Genomic DNA, 5,241 nt, shown 5'->3' with positions numbered 1-5,241 from the left:
GTTTGCACCTCCAGAATTATCTGATTTTGCGAGGAGTCGCTCGAAGAGTCCTCCTCTGATATTCTGGTAATTCTTGTATTTTCCATCCAAGTCCCACGAGTATGGGTGAAAGGGTTGCCCCCTGTATGGATGTGAGGCTGCATACTTTGGGAGGTCGCCTGGTATCCCAAAGGCTCCGTTAGTGATACCTGATGAGGCTCAGGCACGGGTCGCATAGCACCTTAGTAGGAGATTTGAGCCGGTTCTAAGCCTCCCCCCACCACTATGACGTATTAATTGCTTTTTTATTGGTTGTTGTTTGGTGAAGTCAAGGTGATGTGACCTTGAAGGGTGTGGTGTATGGATCGTTCAGAAATTTTTTCCCGGTTCTAATCCTCCCCCCACCAATATGACGTATTATTTGCTTTTTTTTGTTGTGCAGTGAAGTCAAGGCGTTGTGACCTTGAAGTGTCTGGTGCATGGATCGTTCAGATTTTTTTTTTCATATGAGATTTTGTGTGTGTATGTGTGTGTGTGTGTTAGAGAATGCACGGTACAGGGTTTCATCATGTGCTTGTTTGTCTATGTACAAACATACGTCTGCATACTTCGAAGATCCTCCAAGTAATGAATGCTCCATCGGTGTGAGGGCACCAAGTTAGTAGTGGAGTGACGTCACAGCAATAACCGTTCAACGGCTAGAGAGCGACATGTTCACTCCACGACGTGTGGCAGAGTAATGCGTATTCATCGGTCTGCTCTCACCTCCCTCGATGTAGTGAAGGATGTGACGTAACGCCCCAGACTCGCCATCAATGGTGACACGCAGGCGGGCGAGGACTGTGCTAACGTCTGTCTTCTCCGAGAGCGCAACGACAATTGCTTGTTCGGCTATCGCTCTCGAAGCAGTGAATGATGTGACGTAACGCATCACCCTACCCTCGCTATTGATGGTGACACGCAGGCAGGCGAGGACTGTGCAAACGTCTGCCCTCTCCGAGAGCGCAACGATCACTGCTTGCTCGTGCCGGCAACTGTTATCGCATCAAATTGGGAGATGGGCTTGGCTGTGACGTCAGGCATCTCTAGCGGATGCATCGATGTGTCCTTACCTACCCTCACTCTCTACGGTGATGCGCAGGCGACGTGGATTATGGTATTTAAGAAGCGGGCGAGTGTTGGTTATGTCAGTTTCCATCGAGTGAGTTAGTGAGAACATATCATAGAAAATGTATTCTTGTGAATGTGGTAAATCTTTTACCCGTAGTGACAACCTTCGTCGTCATCAGCTCCAGAGTTGCCAAGGAGGGCCATCAGTGAAACGAGTGAGATTAGATGACGCTGCAGCACCTATGTACACATGTAATTGTTGTAATGTGATGATTCCATTGACTCAAGTGAATTCTCACAATAGAACTCTACAACATAAGAATAATACATGTGTTCAATTCAGTGATGGTGTTCAAATTATAAAGAGCGCCTTCAAACGTCGGATTGCGACATACAGGGTGCAGAGTTCCATTGTTTCCACCGATTACATGTTATTCTTTAATGAAATCAGGCAGAAAGTTATAGAATTATTGGAATCGGCCATCAGGGTTCACAAAATCATCAAAGTGAATATGGAAGTATTTGGGAGTTATATTTTACAAACACAAGACCTGAAGGAAACGAAATCATTTAATTCACAGAATAGAACAGTTGATCAATCTACTGATTTGAATTCCTTATTTGATGGATTTCGAAATGGGATTATCGCTCAAACTACAGAATTCCAGGAACGTGATTCAGGTAAACATTTCTACCAAGTTTTAATTGGATGGATTAGTAATATTGTTCTGTATTTAAGGTTGGACTTGTGAAAAAATCATGTTTCTGGAGATGAACATTAATAAATACAGCCCGCTCAGTGGATGTTCATATGTGAAGCTGTCTGAATGTATTGAGCGTAGGAAGGCCGTGGTTAATGTCCGTAATGAAGATCAGCATTGTTTTGCATGGGCTATCACTTCAGCACTACATCCTGCAATCGATAGAACATCAGAAGTTTCATCGTATCCACATTTCAGTACAGTCATAGATGTAACAGGTATGAATTTTCCGGTAAAGTTGAAAGATATTGTGAAATTTGAAGACAAGAATGATATTTTAGTTAATGTGTACGGTTTAGAAAGTAAATTCGAGAAGGGTAAAATAATGAATGAAATAATTGGACCATTACGTTACTCTCAGAGAAGACTTAGAAGACATGTCAATTTGTTACTTATCACAGATGATTTCGGTAATAATCATTATTGTTGGATCAAAGATCTTTCAAGATTAGTTTCAAGCCAATTATCGGCTCATGAACATAAGAAATATTTTTGTGATGGCTGTTTATTATATTTTTCTAATGAACAATTACTATTACGTCATAAGATAAATGATTGTAATCACTTGAGTACTACAACACCATCAACCAATTTCAAAGTCAATAAATATGGGAAAACGGTACCTGAAAATATACTAACTTTTGAAAACTTTGAGAAACAAATGAAGGTACCATTTGTAGTGTATGCAGATTTTGAATCAGTACTGAAGCCGATTCAAACCACTAAACCAAATCCTGAATACTCGTATTCGATCAAGACATTCAAACATGAGCCTTATTCATTTGCTTATTTGATTAAATGTTCATTCAATGATGATTTATCAAAATTTGTTTCGTATAGGGGTGTGGATGCAGCCCAAAAATTCGTTAGCAAAATCGAAGATGATTTGAAAAATATTTATGAAAATCATCTCAGGTTTCCTATTCCTATGGATGTACAAACTCCTGAGGAAGAGGAACAGTTTGCTTCTGCCACAAATTGTGGCATTTGTTCCAAACAATTTAATGATGGCGAAGTCAAAGTGAGGGATCATTGTCACCTCACAGGAAAAAAAAGGTCCCCTGCTGCTCATTCATCTTGTAATTTGAATTTTAAATTGCCAAATTTCATTCCTATAATTTTTCACAATCTCAGTGGATATGATTGTCATTTATTCATAAAGGAATTGTATAAAAACAAAGATAAAGTGGATGTCATCCCACAAACTAATGAAAAATATATATCTTTCACAAAACATCTCTTTACACACTCCTATACGGATAAAGATGGTAGGGTGAAGAAGAATTATTTGAAAATGAGATTCATTGATAGTTTCAGATTCATGCCTAGTTCTTTGGAGAATTTAGGTGCAAATTTAACATCTGATCAGTGTATCGAGATGCGCAAACATTTCCCACAAATTGAAAATTTCAATTTGATGAGAAAGAAAGGTGTATTTCCCTATAGTTTTGTTGATGACATCGAAAAACTGAATCATCCAAGACTTCCAACCAAAAATCAATTTTATGATAAACTCAATTGTGAACATATATCAGATAATGATTATGGGAGAGCTCAACTTGTTTGGAATTTATTCGAATGTCAGGATTTGGGTGAATACTCTGATTTATATTTAAAGTCAGATGTGTTACTATTATGTGACATTTTTGAAAACTTTAGAAATATATCTGTTGATAAATATAAATTGGATCCGCACAATACTTCACTGCACCCGGATTATCGTGGGATGCCATGTTGAAATATACTAATATTGAATTGGAATTACTAACTGATATTGATATGGTTCACTTCTTTCAAAAAGGTATTCGTGGTGGAATAAGTCAATGTAGTGAAAGGAAACATAAAGCAAACAATACATTTTTACCGGATTATAATCCAAATGAACCATCTTCATTCATTTCATATTTGGATGCAACAAATCTATATGGTCACAGCATGTCGCAACCATTACCAACAGGTGAATTTTCATGGTTAGCACCTCATGAAATTCTCAATCTTGATATAATGAATGTGGATATCGATAGTCCTTATGGATATGTATTGGAAGTGGATATACATTATCCCCAAGAACTTCATGATAAACATTCCGATTTACCATTCTTAGTTGAACGTTTGATACCTCCATATGCAAAATCGAAAGTTCCCAAATTAATTCCAAATTTAAACGACAAAAGAAAATATATTGTTCACTATAGAAACTTACAGCAAGCTGTCAATCATGGTTTGATAGTGATGAACACACATCGAGTATTGAGGTTTAAGCAATCATGTTGGATGAAGCCTTATATAGATTTGAATACTGAAATGCGTAATAGGTCTAATAACAAATCTGAAAAAGATTTCTACAAACTAATGAATAATGCAGTCTATGGAAAAACAATGGAAAACGTAGACAATATAATTGATGTTAGACTCATTACACATTGGGAAAATATAAAAAGAACTATAGGTGCTAGTTGTCTCATATCTCGACCAAATTTTAAAAAATGCTCTATTTTTACAGAAAATTTTGTTGCCATTCAATTGGCTAGAGTAAAAGTTCATTATGATAAACCACTATATTTAGGATTTTCCATTCTAGAATTATCTAAAACAGTTATGTATGATTTTTTCTATGGATGTATCAAACAACAGTTTGGAGAAGATGCGTCCTTACTCTACACTGATACCGACTCCCTTATCCTCAAAGTAAATACAGACAATTTCTATGAATTTATCAAAAATAATATAAATAAGTTCGATACATCTAATTATAAAATAGGAAACCAATTCAATATTCCAGTGACAAAGTCAGTTCTGGGTAATTTCAAAGATGAATTCCCAAATGATCCAATAATCAGCTTTTACGGTACAGGTGCTAAAGCGTATTACGTGAAATCTGTTGATGGTGAACTGAAGAAGGCCAAAGGTGTGAAACGATCTGTTATAAAGAATGAATTGACATGTGAAGACTATGAAAAAATCATTGAAGAGGGAGGTATGATATTCAGGAAGATGAACTCGTTCAGAAGCGTATTGCATGATATTTACACTGAATTGAAAAATAAAGTCGCTTTATCGTATCATGACGACAAGAGATTCATCATTCCGAATACCACTCGAACTCTTCCATGGGGTCATAGCGATATAGAATTTTATCGAAATGATCCTAATGATAACATTCGTTGGGTGTCTGAAATCGTTCATTCTTTTTCTCAAGAGAGCGCCTTAGACCAACTAATCAATTTGTTGACTGTAGGGATGAATAATTGAATTATAATTCGAAGTATTATTGCTTATTCCTTCAAACCGGAACATTCTTATTTGTGATTATTTGTGATTATTGTATTATGTATTGTATATGTATCACTTTTACCAAGTTACTTAGATGAATAAAAAATGATAAAAATAT

The 5,241-nt window shown here is 36.6% G+C and overlaps 1 long non-coding RNA gene across 1 annotated transcript; it reads left to right on the top strand.

Moving 5' to 3' along the window:
- Positions 1-225: 225 nt before the first annotated feature.
- Positions 226-4,843, top strand: LOC141480437 (uncharacterized). The gene is made up of 2 exons (XR_012464340.1): positions 226-1,770; positions 1,829-4,843. It is a non-coding gene; the product is annotated as an uncharacterized lncRNA (long non-coding RNA).
- Positions 4,844-5,241: the final 398 nt, after the last annotated feature.

The sequence above is a fragment of the Leptinotarsa decemlineata genome, unplaced genomic scaffold, assembly GCF_025532065.1.
Source record: "Leptinotarsa decemlineata unplaced genomic scaffold, Ldec_3_MD MMD2_P_RNA_scaffold_9, whole genome shotgun sequence".
In the NCBI taxonomy this organism is placed as follows: Eukaryota; Metazoa; Arthropoda; class Insecta; order Coleoptera; family Chrysomelidae; genus Leptinotarsa; species Leptinotarsa decemlineata.
The sequence above is the reverse complement of the archived record's forward strand: the minus strand, read 5'-3'. Positions and strand labels throughout refer to the sequence as shown.